Source organism: Mesoplodon bidens, assembly GCF_964165515.1.
Source record: "Mesoplodon bidens genome assembly, chromosome: 2".
NCBI lineage: Eukaryota > Metazoa > Chordata > Mammalia > Artiodactyla > Ziphiidae > Mesoplodon > Mesoplodon bidens.
Genome location: NC_138177.1, coordinates 40164454 through 40181508, shown reverse-complemented (window position 1 = coordinate 40181508; position 17055 = coordinate 40164454). Strand labels below are relative to the sequence as shown.

The window sequence follows — 17055 nt, the reverse complement described above, 5'->3', positions numbered from 1 at the left end:
AGACCAAAGTTTGTGTTCTTCACATCCCTTCATCTCTCATGGGCCGTGCTTGGACTTGGCCATTGCGTTTCTGATTATATTGTGCCCCCCACCAAATATCTAAGATGTATGCAATCTCCCTAGCTTATCTGTAAAAAAAAAAACCTTGCACTCCCAGATACAAGCACCTGCTTATTTTTTCTAATAATTTAGATTAAACACTGAATATTCTCTAGCATAGCCTCAATTTAGAACATTTGATAATCTACCACAACAAAGAATCAAAACTTCCAGCCAGAAGTCAATCAAAATTATTGGCGTATTTAGCGTTACAGATTAGTCATGCTTAAATACACTTTTTCTAGTTAAATCATCTTCCCTTTAATGTACGTTATAATTTCAGAAGCTTCTTTGTTTCAAATTTCTCTCCAATTGGAAAGTAGTAGAGAGTTTTAATGACGCTTTTCAGGGAGGAGAAACGTTTTGTGATCACTCCCAAAATTGTTTTATAAATTAGGTATATGCCACATTCAGTGAAGGGAAGAGAAGATCGTCTGACAAATTATTTACATAACATGCTTCAGGCAGGCCAGTCAGATTCCCTGTATTTCGAAAACATAAGCCTTCCTTATCTGGTTTTCCTTCTACATTGAGAGCAAATATTTAGCAGTGATATAAGAAATGTTCTTCTAACCCATCCTTCACCATATTTCAAACAGACAGTGCTGAGTTCTCATCCATGGGAGTATTTCACAGGCACCACAATGGGATTTGTTCTACCTTTCTATTTACATTCTGGAGAACAGCCAAAGTCTTTCTAGCTCTCTTTGATCTGGTGCCAGAGACTTGGTATCTAACACCCACCTAGAAGAAATTCCCTCAGGAGCTCCATGACTAAAGAAGAGTCAGGAAGGAGCTGGAAAATATTCTATAAATCCACCCTACATCATATCGCTACCCATTTTATGAATCTGTACAAGTTATCTAATCCAGTGCAAACTCTTTAGGCATGTTACTGAAAGGCATTCATAAATCTGAACAGTTGTGCTTCATTTTATACCTCCAAACTATATCCTAAAACTCTGCAAGGTAAGACTCCAGTCTTGCCATCTCTATACCATTTCTTACTTCTAAGCCACTCTCTAGCCTTCACTCCTTCCAAACCCTACCTATCTTCCTAGGTTTAGGTCACGTGCCACTGTCTCCACGACACTTCCAACCTGTGTTATCTTACTTATTGGAACACACAGCTCTTAGTATCCAAACCACATAATTCAGAACTTGAGTATTCACTCCTTGGTATAAGTTTCTTTCCCCTAAAAGAGTTTAACTTTTTTTTTTATTATAGTTGATTTCCAAAAATATATTAGTTTCCAAGTATAACTTATTCAAAAGCAAGTAATCTACCTATACTTTTTGGATATCCTCTACAATTGTATTTTTCAAGTTTTTCTGACCATGACGGACAGTAAAAAAGGCACTTTTTACATTGCAACTCTCAACACGCACACACACCCACACACACAAACTGAAAATCAAGTTTGATAAAACAATGAAATACCATCTATGCAATCTGATATTCTATTCCATTCTCTATTTCATTTGTTAGAAAAACACTAGTCACAGCTCACAAAATTCATTTTATGACATTAGGAAGTTGTAACCTACAATTTGGAAAACACTATTCTGTAATCCCTTGGGCACTGTCCTTGGCACAAAACAGGTGCTCAATAAATATTTGTTCACTATGGGTTGACTCATCTACTATACACAACAGGTCAGAACTCCACAATGAAATGACGTTTTCTAGTTATTGACATAAAATTTAAGATGATGCCTTTCAAGACCTTCCAATTACTTACAAAACTGAACAATATATATATATATATATATATATATATTTTTTTTTTTTTTTTTTTTTTTTTTTTTGCGGTACACGGGCCTCTCACTGTTGTGGCCTCTCCCATTGCGGAGCACAGGCTCCGGATGCGCAGGCTCAGCGGCCATGGCTCACGGGCCCAGCCGCTCCGCGGCATGTGGGACCCTCCCGGACCGGGGCACAAACCTGTGTCCCCTGCATCAGCAGGCGGACTCCCAACCACTGCGTCACCAGGGAAGCCCCTGAACGATATTTTTAACAGCCTTTGTATGTGGCAGCCTTTAACAAGATCAAAACAAAACAAAACGAAACAAAAACCTTTTTCCTAAAGCTAAAAGGCAAAATCCCATTCATCAACATGGCATCCCTAAGAGGACCAGAAGCTACCAGCCCCGCCTGAACTAATCCTTCCAAAGAAGTTCTTTTTAGCAGCTCTGGTTCCAGAAGAAGTCCTTCAACCATGAGCCTGTGATAAGCCTTCAGGGTAGCAGCAAGGATGATCTCTCTGTGGGGTAGATGGAGTGATGCCCAGTGCTGGGCGTCAGACTCTACTAAAGAGAAGACATTTTGATATTTATTGGGAAACTCAGTTCTCCATGTCTCATGTTCATGGCACTTTTCTCATTGGGTTATCAGTACTTGGAATTATGTCTTTTATTTTTTGCATGTCTGGTTTATATGTCACCACCCCCCACCCCCATACACACACATGAGAGTAAGCTTTTGAGGACAGGGCTTTTGTCTTGTCCCCTGCTATCCCTTTACTTTGAGATATGTTCTTGTTCTTGACTTTTAAAGAGAGAGAAATATCTGACTTATAAAATAAGCAGCAAGCTAATAGGAGAAAGTCAGTGACCTAGGTAAGTCTGGTTTGCTGTTTGGTTCATCGTTCACTGACTCATTCATTTTGCAAAGATATGCTAAAACTTAACTGTGTACCAGGCAGTTGGTTAGGCACTGAAGACACAAGGAGGAAAAAAAGACTCAGTCCTTTCCCTAAAGGACTTCCATATGATACACAAGGGAAGACAGAAATAATTAAAATGCAACGTGAGAGAAGTATTATACTAGGGAGTAAGGAGCAACCACATATGTTCTCATCCATAAAATCAAGAGTTTTGACAAGATGAATTTAACATTCAGGTCCCAAAAGCTTGATTCTACAATCTATGTGTCAGCGACATTTCTAAGGCTACTTCCCTCACCAGATCAATGCTTTCTTTTCTTATAGTAACATTCTAGAGAAATGTTAAAATGCCACAGGAACTGATTTTGCAAAGACAAATGACAAAAGCAGCTGGTTTCCAATTAACATCAGTTCTTTATAGACAAATAATTTTCTGAACCTATACAATGCTTTTGCCAGTACTGTATCTGTCAAGTCCTATAATCCCAGGTGAGCTTATACTGAATAATCTGCAAAGGTTAACAGAAATCAAGGTTCTACTTTTAAGGTTAAAACTTTTCTAATGACTGAACAAAGGGTTCTCAAATAGTTGCTTCCATCTTTGGATGAGAAAAAAATAACTCTTGGTTTCTAGGTCCATAAAATATGAAGCAGTTCAATCTCCAGGCTATAAGCAAATAATCAAACATCTCTGTCCACATCTAGTCATGAGGGACAAATGACACATCATGTTTTAGAAAAATTTCTTCGGTACCAAGAAAGAATGGATTTTCTGCTCTTGCTTCTCTCACTTGAAAAAGTAAATGTCTGCATCCCTTTGAAAATTAGCCTAATCTACAAAACAGTGGAACTAAACTGAACTCCCACCAAGACTTGGCTCATGCATTCTTCCACAAGTCTGGAACAAAGACCCCATTGACTTACGCATGTAGGCGGATTAGAATTGCAATGCAGCCATGTAGCACATTACTGCTCAGTGATTCGACCGGGATAAGTCAAGGGAGCCTTCTCTAGATATTTCTCCCTGTTTTCCTTCTTTCCACAGCAATATAATTTCAAGTCTACCCTGTAACACAGATGTGCGATTTAGCATAAAGCAAGCCTGTCTGCACATTTTTAAACAGAAAACAGGCATTACATTTTTTAATTTGCCTGCTCATATTCAGTGCTATTTCCAACCCTTTTAGAGCTCTCCTTCTTAAAAGGCCAGATAAGTGGACACATGCTAAGGGTCAAACACTACAAGTTCTTAAATATCCAGTGAGAACCTAAAAAGAAAAATATTATTATGAAAAATGAAAGGAATATGAGAATGGGAAACAGGCTACTGGTAGAAAAGAAGAGCAAAAGGATAGCATGAGCAGAAACCACTTTTCACCAGCTTGTTATATCTTTAGAATTGATAAAGCAAGTTTATAAACTTCTTTTAGTGGTCCCCACTTTCTAATTTAATTTCCAAGCACATACTGACTGCCTAAAGTAATAGATTATATAGGGATGGATATGCTCTCTGCCCTCAAAGAGTTTACGTTCTAATAGAACCACAAATCCAAGTGCAACCCAGAGAAGAATGTGCTAAGTTTTAGCAAAAGCATAAACAGGGCAGACTGATTCCAAATGGATGATTTCATAAACTTTTATAAAGCAGTTATGGACAAATTTAGATTTCTTCTTCTGAATAACTGATAAAATACAAGTGGGTGGTTTTGACACAATAGACCAACATAATATATACTCTCAACAGCGTTTTCTTTCAGTGCTTCTCCTGATGTTTTAGTATATGAGTTTTAAGAATACTCACTTGAATAGAATGCCTGGCATTGTCACCCTTACTGTCAGAATAAAAAAGGGAGCATTGTAAGGAACCCACAGAGAATTGATATGAATACATGTACAGATAAGGACAGAGACTGATTTTAAATACCACATATGCCTGAATATAATAAAAGAATTTCCCCCCTAAATTATCCTTTCAGAAAAGGGAGAACTGCTTTGTATTTCAGTTCTTACAATCCCTCCCAATTATTTCATTTTAGACCACAAATTACTGTGAGGAAATCAAATTAGCTTGAAATGACCTCATATAATACAAGTTTTGGACACTTACATAAGACACATAAAAGAAGGGTTTTTTGTTTTGTTTTGTTTTATAAGAGGCAAGAAATTAACTCAGATTTATGTAATTTTCCGAGAGGTATGGCTTTAAAAATTAAAAGTGCTGAATACTGTAAATAATAAAACTTTTAAAGAATACTTTATTAGGCAGGAGAGTAAATGTCTATACTATGAAGACTGCAAATACAAACCAAAAGAAGTGGAAAAATACATAGCTAGTATTATATTAATCAGTATGTATGGCTTAAGATAAAATTCCCAATGACAACAATCTTATACAAATGTAAAAGCACTGTATCATAAACAATTTGTTCATGGAAATGAATATAATATGATCTGTAAACCTGTGCTGACGGCTAAAAAGTGACTTTAACAATCACTGATGTCAAAGATGTATGTAAAGAACTGGAATAAAACGGTTCCATAAGATGTGAAAATGTGGAAAACAACACTAATTTATAAATATATTATTTAAAATATGTAAATTAATAAACATTTTAAATAGACAGCTGATTATTTCACCTATATCCTTTAAATTTTTAATATATTCACATTGGCAAAACCCTGTTTTTAAAATCTTCTAAAAGGGAAAATGAGGAACAGCTTAATATTTGAGGCTGTCTTTTACACATATTCATATGGTAAATTTCATGTTGTGACTCAAAAGAGACAAGACAGTAGCTCAAAGGGGATTCTGTATGAGAACTGTCCAATATTTAACAGAGCAGTACCCATACCAAAGTTTCAGTCCCAGAAGAAACCAGCACAAGTCAGGAAGTGTGGGGTTGGCAGGCACACTACCAATCATCCTGGTATGATTCTGACTGTTTCCATATAACAGATACAAGTTGTCCAGGTGGATGCCCTGCTTGAGACTCTTCCATCCCTTCCCATTTTATTCTTACTTTAAAAAGGAAAATCAACTTTCAAGGCAGATCAATCACCATCAACACTAATACATGAAAGAGCATAAGTATAGGCACATTAGTATGATATACCCTTGATGGTAACAGAATAGCATGAGGAAAAAAAAAAATCTTATTTGCCTTGCACTAACTCAAAAAATTATCACCTTTCTTTCCTTCCTCCAAAGTCCTCCCACCTGCACAAGTCACTGTGAAGGGCAAAAATGTTGGAAGAGTTAGTAGCACAGACAGCAGGAAAGTGAGCACTCAACTAACTGCATGAGCTGTGCTAAGGCCAGAGCCCTTGCTCCACTGTATCACTAACAGGCCAAATGATGGTACTGTTAGTACACATCAAGGCTCAAGCTGGGGGAACCTCACCAGGAAACCACCCTGACTCTAAAGAACACTGTCCAAAGTCACAGTTCTCACTTCAATTCCCAGCACTAGGATATGGTTGGCACTGATCCTAATAAAACCCCACTTAAAAACCATCTTTAAAGATCCAGGCACATGCCTAAAATGCCACAGACATTTTCATCATCAATACTAATACAGGCATGCCTTGTTTTATTGTGGTTCACTTCATCACTCTTTGCAAATGTTGCATTTCTTACAAATTGAAGGTCTGTGGCAACCCTGCATCGAGCAAGTGTATTGGCGCCATTTTTCCAACAGCACTTGCTCACTTTGTGCCTCTGTGTCACATTTTGGTAATTCTAGCAATATTTCAAATATTTTATTCATTATTATATTTGTTATGATCTGAGATCTTTGATATGACTGCTTGCTGAAGACTCAGATGACAGTTAGATTTTTTAGCAATAAAGTATTTTTAAACTAAGGTACATACATTTTTTTAGACAGATTACTGCACACTTAATAGGCTACAATACAGTGTAAACATAACTTTTATATGCACTGGGCAAACAAAGAATTTGTGTGATTTGCTTTAATGTGACATTCACTTTATTGCAGTGGTCTGAAACCGAACACACAGTATCTCCGAGGTATGCCTGTGTAATGAAAGAGCATCAGTGCTATAATCACATTAACAACATGGCTCTATTTCCAACAATGATTCCTAAAAGTAAGACACGGCTTCTGGACGAGCTGTGGTAATTTGGAAAAGGGAACATGATGGGAAGTCCTTGCCCTTCAACTCCCTTTACTTAGGCACATGCACATACAGGCACACATCACACATGTGTCAACCTGCCAACGCTTCAAACTCCACAGCCCTTCTTCACCAAAATGATAGCCTCACAAGGAAGCCACCAAAAATATTTAGCATACCAATCTCTTTAGAATTAACAGCATCAGTACTCTCATTCACTGCTGGTGGGAATGCAAAATGGTACAGTCACTTTGGAACACAGTTTGGCAGTTTCTTACAAAACTAAACATACTCTTACCATACGATCCAGCAATTGTGTTCCTTGATACTGAATCAAACGAGATGAAAACTTACACACACACAAACACCTGCACGTGGATATTTATAGCAGCTTTATTCATAATTGCCAAAACTTGAAGTAATGAAGATGTTCTTCAACTGGTAAATTAACTGTGGTACATCCAGACAATGGAATATCACTCAGCAATAAAATGCAGTGAGCTATCAAACCACAAAACGATATGGAGGAACCTTAAATGCATGTTACTAAGTTAAATGAGCCAATCTGAAAAGGCTAATTCCAACTGTATGATATTCTGGAAAAGAAAAACTATGGTGACAGTAAAAAGATCAGTGGTTGCCAGGAATTTGAGGGGAGAGAGGGATGAATAGGTGGAACACAAAGGATTTTTAGGCCAATGAAACTATTCTGTTTGACACTGCAGTGGTGGTCATAATGTCATTTAACACTGCCCAAACCCCCAGAATGTACGACACCAAGAGTGAACCCTAGTGTAAACTATGGACTTTGGGGGATATTGATCACTGTTGTCTCATCAACTGTAACCAATGTACACTCTGGTTTAGGATGTTGACAGTGGGAGAGGCTGTGTGTATGAGTGAGGGGAGGAAGTACGCCACCGGACGTCTCTGTACTCTACTTTCAACTCAATTTTGCTGTTTAAACTACTCAAAAAATAAAGTCTATTAACTTTAAAAAGAACGTTACTAAATTTCATTTAAAAGGCTTGTTTTAGAAGCCAAATGAACTTTGTTATAGGCTTTCAAGGCAGTTTTCATTCAAAAATATTAAAAACTTAGAACATTAGTTAGTACTGCCAAAAAGGTGTCTAATGGCTAGTTTTTTAAGGCCAAAAAAGGATTGTGTTGGGTAAAAACAACTAAAAAATAAAATCTTACCAATCTAACAACATATATAAAATAACACAGTCTAACAATATGCATTTTTCTATTTAACATAGTATTTTAAAAAAACTAGCATCAAATCACAATGGTTAAGATGTAACATACTAGCTACTGAGTCTGGAAAGAAAAACAGGAAGAACAAAATCTCTGATCCCTAAAAGGTCTGACTCAATCCACTGACCACTAAGTGTCAGTGGGGGTATTCTCAATGGTCCTAAGTCCCAAGGCTGAAGTCTGAGAAGATAAGGGAGGGAACAGGGAAGGCTTAGGTTCCATAAGGAGGACCAGAACAAAATACCAAGGATGGAGGAAGGTGGGGCTAATCCCCTGAGAACTCCAAGCTTACTCTCCATCCTATCTGGGCCCCTCAGCTAAAACAATTGTCCACACTCTGACTTGTGCCCATGTATCTTTCATCATTGTTCAGTGTAATGCTCTCTGGAAATGGATAACCAAAGATAAAGGATACTACCTAGAAACTGTAGAAACTATCTTGGTATCTTAAATATCATCTGTGGGAAAAAAATAGCCAATATAACTTTTTATTTTTTTACATTTTCATAGCACTGTCATTATTCAATAAGACATCCCTTCATTATGCCTACAGTAAGGAAAAACATTTATGTTTCTATTCAGTAGAATTCTATGGGCTCTCTTATACAGACTGGTAACACTGGTTACCAGTCTGGTTAGTTATTTTATGCAAAATCATCTGATCTTCAGCTGTTCAAATTCAGAAATTTAATTTTTATCAGTCCATTAAATGCTGATTAGGCTCTTGGAACCGACTTGTGCTAACCAAACTCAACCAAACTGATTTATCCATAAACAACCACAGGTTCATTCTGGATAAAAGCTATTTTTGTCAAAACAACAGCAGCAGATAGCTGCACAGGGCAAGTACGCACAGACCAAATTAGACATCATAAAGTTGCTTGGTAAGCAGAGAACTAGAGCAAATGGGAGTTGAACATTCTTGGGCAAGAGTTCTGTCAAATTACGGCAAACTGCCCTTCCCTATTCTAGAGATAGTTCTCTCTAAAAATAATCAGACTAGTTGTCTAAAATTAGAGCACTCTCTCCCCCAGAGAATGGGACAGAGATTAATACTTTTACTCTTTATTTCCCCCTTTTCAATATTCCTTATATGTCACTAAAACTTCTGTTATTATAGTTTTTTACATTAATTATACATCATGATCCCCTTAATCTTACAATGTTGCCTTTAACTACAACATAAAAATGAGTTAAAATTACTCCATTGATTAGGTTTCATTTTCTCACCTTGACTCCAGATTTGGGGATTTGAGGACCTTATCATTACTTGAGCTTTTAGATTTAAGTGCATTTAAAAAAGCAATTAACATTCCAATGTGATACCTATCTTTCCAGTTAGCACCTTATCTCCAGATGCAGAAATTCATAGGACCCATGACTCGTCAAAAATAAACAACCAATACGATAAATTCCTGTTATGAATCATCTTTCTGAACTAGTATCTTTCATCATTTTAATCCATATCTAAAATATCAAAGGAAAAAGTAAACACTAAAATACACAAATACACACAAGCAACCCAACAAAAAGCAAAGCACAACTTTTAAAGGTTAAGGAAAAAAAAAAAAAACCACCAGAGTTGAATAAATTTTAAGAGAGAACTTTATTCCCTCAAACAAGGAAACTCCAAAGAGATGAGAGAGAGGAAGCTGGTAAGAACCACTCAGCACAAACAACAGTACTGAGAAAAGACTTGACAGAACAGGAAAGAGGGAAAGGAAAAGGAATTCTTGCAAATAGTCAGTACTGTCCACACCATGAGTCTCCCCTCATGGAGTAATTTGATTCGAAAGGACTCAACAGGATTATCTCTGGGATCACAGTGTAAAAAGAAAATGCTACAGAATTATTCGGCAAGGTACCTTCAAAGGAATCCCCACTTCCCCACACACTTTAAGCAAGCGTACCTGCTTTTCAAAAAAAAGGAGAAATGAAGGGGCAATTTAGGTTTGAGACTGTTTGCATTTTTAGTTTCTTTGTTCTGTTCTCCTTAAATTTGAAAGAAGCAACCCAAACTGTTCTCCAGAGAACCTCTTAATTACACCAACTACCAAAAGGAACTCATGAAGCACAACCTTGGCCTTTCAAGCTACTTCACAAAACTGCAGTGAAAAGGTCAGTCACTAGGTAACAAAATCAAAAGGCCCTTCTTCTTCTTATTATTTTTTTTGCGGTACGCAGGCCTCTCACTGTTGTGGCCTCTCCCGTTGCGGAGCACAGGCTCCAGATGCGCAGGCTCAGCGGCCATGGCTCACGGGCCCAGCCACTCCGTGGCATGTGGGATCCTCCCGGACCAGGGCACGAACCCACGTCCCCTGCATCGGCAGGCGGACTCTCAACCACTGCGCCACCAGGGAAGCCCCAAAAGGCCCTTCTTTAACTAGTTGGGCATGAAGTTGAAATATTTTTGTGCTTAAATATTTATGACAAGGCATTAGATGGTAGGTGGGGCCTGGGGTAGGGGGGACAAACTGGGATATCTTGGAGAAAAATAATTTATTTTTTGTTTGTGCAGAAATGTTTTGAATGCCAAGTGATTTTGCCAAAATTTGTATCCAGTCTTCAATAACCAGTGATCAAACCTATAACATGAATTAGAGAGTACATTCACAGTATGAGTTGACAACTGAGATAGAGAAAAGCAAGGAAAACAAGTGGAGACTGACTTTGCTCTGACCTAGTATTAGATGCAGTACTGTATGGTCCAGGTACTGTCTCAACCTAAAGGTCTCCAATGGTCCTGAGGTAGGGTTTGCTGATGCATGAAGGCTGGTTCTCAGCCATCGCAGAACAAGGGAAGAGAGAAAACAGGTTAACCCCTTCTGCCTTACCACTCCAACCCCCAGCTTGGTTCCACTGTTCCTCTCAGGCTGTTGGACAAAGACGGCAAAGGATGATGAACAAATGAAGAGAGTCACTCGACATGTTAATGGAATAAAATACAACTACTGAGGCGTTTCTCATCTGACATCAAAAATCCCATGACAGCATTCTTTTGGTCCTTACTGCTAAAAAATAAAAATGATAAAGCTCAGTTAGACAAAATGTCCTTCCCTACTCGGGGATAAAGGCAAATGAAAGGGAGATGAAGGCATTAACATGGAGCGTGCCTAGCAATCACAAAAAAGTCTGGTAAGCACAGAGCCTTTCAAAGGATGAACACAATAGATTCTTCATTTCCATCCTTCTTTACTGCCGTGGAGGCATATTTATAGATTCACTGTTGGAAACAACTTGCCAAGGAAAGTTAGTTCTCTCTTTATAATAGTTATAAGATCTGGTAAAATGACAGAATGAGGTTTTGTGATACATTGCTTACTGCAGAAGCATTTATAGAAATTGGCCAGACAACACAATGTTGAATCCACTGATTTCATGTGTCCCAGTGTGCCAAGAGATTAGGAAACTATTACTGTACTACCTCTGAACCTTCCTCTCCACACAGGAGACAGCTGAGAGTCATAAGCCAAAACATTTTCAAGCACCCAGAATTTGAGGATTTGTTTGAAAGGAAATGAATTTTTTTAAAAACTCTCCAAGGATATAAGAGTGATCTCTACCAAATGCTTGTAGCTATTCACTCAAATGTACTACACAAATTAACACCATACCTGAAATTGCTAACTCTAAAAGTTGCAAATTCCCTATCTCTGGGGAAAGACAGGGGAGGCCAGATCATCACTATCCAAAATGAGCAAACAAAACAAGATGGTCCATTGGGATGTGTGGGAAGAAAGTATCAGAAACTCTATTTGTATTTAGTTTTGTCTTACCCTTCTAAACTTCCCATTTACTGTATTTGTAATGTACATAATATATTACTACAGCCTACATGTATATTATTTATAAATAAATCAAGATACATATATTACGGGTGTATGCCAAGAAATATTTTACAACTAGTGTGCTTGATCCAAAAAGTTTAGAGACCATAGGTCCAGATAGCCACTTAGAACCCATGCTTGTCAAGGGACTCAAACACTGGGTAAAACTTTGAGATGAGCTGAGAATTTACTTCCTAACTTATGTAACATCCTTTCATTCTTGCTTAAATATATCTATAATCTTAAGAAACTGTTTTGGAAAATATTTTCCATTAGACAAGAAAATTATAAGCAGTGGACAAACTTTTATTTCAGGACAATTCTTTTAGACTTAAGTGGGATTGAGGTTGTGTTTGAATTTGGGAGGAAATAAGTTTTCTTTATAAAACTAAATGAGATAAAGGCCAATCTGTATATCCAAAGGTAGATAAATGAAAGAGGTTTCAATTACTGCTATTCAGTTACCTGATATTTAGGTAAAGTTTTCATCTTTCATTCTTGCAGCACCGAGTAGAGAATTTCCAGGATTTTTTCCTTATAGACTCCATTAAGATTATTGATTAAAACTATAAAACAACAGGCCAGAATGAAAAACATAATTTTTTCTAACTCATAAAGTGTCAAAAATCCTCTGTAATGAAGTAGATGGGAATAGTGTTCTACGTCCAGCTCTGCCTTAGGTAAGTACTCAGCCTCCTCTTCATTAATAAAACATGTGACTCAAGTTCAAAATTATAAAATCATATCCATATAGAAAATACCCTATCTTGTCAAGGTCCCTATGGACTGGAGTCTTTTGCAACCTAACAGTTCCAGCTTTAAACCAGGACCCTGTGAAGACTGGGGGAATTCTTAATAAACCATGCTTTATATCTTTTTGCTTCCTATGCATGATCAAAGAGTGAACCACACACTATATGGTAAACTTGTATGGATGTACTTTTTAGACAACAGCACTTGTTTTCCACATGCAAATATCACTCTTAGACTCTGAACACTCAGCCTTTTCTAAGTTATAGGTTCATAGAGCTTAACAGGTAAGAGCATAAGAACAATTAAATTCATCACTTTATAAAAATATGATATGTATGAGGGAAATTTATGCATATCCAATAACACTAACCTATAAGTCTATATAAAAGACACATATGACTGATGTTACCATGTATCTGATTTGAATAATTTCATAATTAATCTCAATTAAATTTCTCTACAGAAATTAAATTTATCTTATTTTGTCTCTAATAATTTCAATATCTGAAATTTGTGTGTCTGCTTCTCTTGTCTATTATTTTGCTGGTTTTCTTTCATTATATCTTGTTTTCTTATATGTCTTATTATCTTTCACTATGTGCTGGACATTGTATTTTAAAAATACACATAGGTATAGGTAAGGTACATTCCTTAGGTAAGTACTTAGCCTCCTCTTCACTAATAAAACATGTAACTCATACATATATTATACACACAACAAACACACACACGAAAAAACTCAGAGCTAGTATCATCCTACAAAAGAATGTTCAATTGCTTATGCCAAGCACTTGGGAGTGACACCAAACTGGCTCAACCTTAATCCAAGTTCAAGGCTTGAGTGTCTGAATTATCCAGGTGATGCAAAGCTGGCTCAAGTCTATCTGTGGAATGGTATATTTCTATTCTCCCCTAACTCAGAAGATGAAAGCCTTTTAGGGACCCAGATAAGTCCTAGACTTTGACTCTATTTCCCTTGCCCTGTGGGGCTGCCAAAACCTTTGTTTTGTAGCTATTTCTTTGATTAGAAAACACACTCAAGGCTCACCTCTGTGATTCCTGCCTTTTTCTAGGTTTATACTCAGCAATTCCTACCTATTTTGTTAGCACTTTGAGGTGCTTTTTGCCCCTCACAAAGACTAGGCTGAAAATCCTAGCTGAATGTTACCAGAGGCAGAAGTAAGTCCTCTCTAGTAACATATAAAAAAGATATTGCAGGGCTTCCCTGGTGGCGCAGTGGTTGTGAGTCCGCCTGCCGATGCAAGGGACACAGGTTCGTGCCCCAGTCTGGGAAGATCCCACATGCCGCAGAGCGGCTGGGCCCGTGAGCCATGGCCGCTGAGCCTGCGCGTCCGGAGCCTGTGCTCCGCAATGGGAGAGGCCACAACAGTGAGAGGCCCGCGTATCACACACACAAAAAAGAAGATATTGCATTACGTCCAAGTTGGGCTAATTTCAGGAGTGCAAGGTTGATTAAAAACTTTTTAAAACATGTTACTGTTATCTATCATCTTGAGAAATTAAAATAATCTAATCATTTCAACAGGCAAAGAAAGCACATTTGATTAAATTCAATATTCTTTCATGATTAAAAAAATCAGCCAACTATAAATTAAATTTCCTTAACCTGATAAAGGGCATTAACCAAGAAAAAACCCACCAAAAAACCTTTAGCAAAATCATACTCAATGGCAAAGTGAGTTCTGCAAACACAAAGATTCCTAACTCTTTGACATCACACTAGAAACCTAGTCGCCACAAAAGAAAAAGAAAGTACAAAGATAAGAATTAGAGGAAGCACTTATAGCCAATAAATAAATTAAAAGGTGCGCAAGCTTTTTAATCAGGGACATAAAAAATAAAACCACGAGATACCATTTTACACCCATTAGATTGACAGAAATGAAAAGATCTGTCAATATAAAGTGTTATAAAATACATGAGCTAGTAGTGAGCTTCCTCCATTATGTCAGACATAAATGTAGTGTCCCCTTTCCAGCCAACTGGGTGCACTGCAATACAGCTCTGACATCAACCACCTGCAGTTAGCATCAGGCTCCACAGGTTAAGGCTTGGACTTCTCTTACTTCATATGCCAGCTGCACTTTGGGAGTCACTAGGTCACCCACACTTCTGAACAACTGGCTATAAATTCAGGGGTTCTCACAACCCCCTCAGGTTTGATAATTTGCTTGAATGACTCACATAACTCAGGAAAGTGCTATAGTTTCAATTACAGGCTAGAAACAACTAAATGGAGAGACACATAGACACACAGGGTGAGAAGGGGGCAGAGGGGATGCAGAGCTTCTGTGCACTCTCCTCAAGCAATCCAAGAATGTCATCTTTTTTGCACATCAATGTGTTTACCAACCAGGAAGCTCCACTGAGCCTCAGTGTCCAGAGATTTACTGGGCGTCTCATTACATAAGCATGACTAATTAGATCACTGGCCACCTGACTGAGCTCAATCCCCAGTCCCCATGCCCTCCCTGGAGGTCAGGCTGGCCCAAAGTCCCAACCCTCTAACCACATGGTTGGGCTTTCTGGTGACCAGCCCCCTACCTGAAGCTACCTAGGGACCCACCATGAGTCACCTCAACAGCATAACAAACACTCCTGACACTCAGGAAATTCAAAGAGTGTTTGAGGCTCTGTACCAAGGCCCAAGATAAGATATACCCTTTATTACAGCACATGCCTGTCTTAAGTCCAGGATGCTATAACAAAACACCATAGACTGCACAACTTAAACAACAGCCATATTTCTTTCTTAAATTTCCGGAGGCTGGGAAGTAGAAGATCAAGGTGCTGGCAGATTCAGTTCCTGGTGGGAACCCTCTTCCTGACTTGCAGAGGGATGCCTTCCCACCATTTCCTCACGTGGCACAGAGAGGAAGAAAGAGCTTGTCTCTCTTCCTCTTTGTATGATGGCACCAATCCCACCATGAGGATGCCACCCTCATCACCTCATCAAAACTTAATTACCTCCCAGAGGCCCCACTTCCAAATACCATGATATTGAGGGTTAGGGCTTCAACATATGAAATGGGGGAGAGGGGGCACAAATATTCAGCCCATAACAAGTATCATTTCAAACAGATTTTGGAAGCTGACTTACATTAAACAATTTTTATGGAAAAAAATTTTTACAAAGCAAATCATGGTTGAACATTTGGCATATATCCAGCTCATGCAAACGTGTGACTCCTAGATACTTGATTCATATAAAAATGGGTGTGTCTCCTTTAGGTTCCCATTGTCATATGGTAAAAGAACATCTTCTAGATTAAACTACACAAATAGTATTTTTAGTTTGGCACTGCCTACCTAGTACTTTCTTCTTCTCTTAACTTCTCATATATATTTGATCTAAAGACTAGTTTGAGGAAGTCCTCTTCAGACAAGAGTAAATGAGGTCAAATAAGAAGGAAGGACACTAAATGTCATAGATGAATTTAAAAACCAAAACCTCAGTTTTAATGCGATTAAAAGAAAACACCAAGCAATGATGCTGCAATGATGTCCAGCTGACTCTGTCCACTAACCTGCTGTACCCAAGAGTCATCCATTCACCACATCCAAGTACGTTCCTATAACAGTAATGTGGGGAAATTCTCTCCCACCATTTCCTAGATTCAAGTCAGGCATTTACTCTGGAAGGTCCATACCCATAAAGAATGGTCTCTGTAAAAGGAATACAGTGTTTGAAAACCAGTGGAATGAGGGGCTCCCTGATGGTCAACTCAGGACCTCTAATGAAGTAGAAATGTACACACAATCAGCCAGGACTTTTGGAGTCCAAGATATTCAAAGAGCTGTCTGCAGACTTTGCAAGGACCACTTAAATTAAATGTTCCCAAGCCTCAGTCTTTGGAATGTGTTGTAGTAAGATTTTATCTACACTCAGAAGTTTACCATAGTCAAATTATCACAGATGGTGTCCCCCAAGTAACAGACTATAGAAAGTCAAACTTTACCTATAGGCTATTATTTGTTCTTAGCTCCAAATGAAACAGTTCCTTTAATTCTCAGGAGAGTTTTTAAATCAATTAAAAAGCATAAAAATTCCCCATGTTCAAACCCTCTTACACTGTTGGTAGGAATGTAATTGGTGCAGCAACTATGGAGAACAGTATGGAGGTTCCTTAAAAAACTAAAAATGGAGCTACCATATGATCCAGCAATCCACTCCTGGGCATATACCCAGAAAAGAAAACTAATTCAAAAAGATACATGCACCCCATTGTTCAGAGCAGCACTATTTACACTAACCAAGACACAGAAGCAACCTAAATTAAATGTCCATCGAC

At 38.0% G+C, this 17055-nt stretch overlaps 1 protein-coding gene across 1 annotated transcript in view; it reads right to left on the bottom strand.

Annotated features, from left to right (window-relative positions):
- LAMC1 (laminin subunit gamma 1) overlaps window positions 1-17055 on the bottom strand; it is a 125785-nt gene that overhangs the window by 65023 nt on the left and 43707 nt on the right. The gene's annotated exons all lie outside the window — the stretch shown is intronic.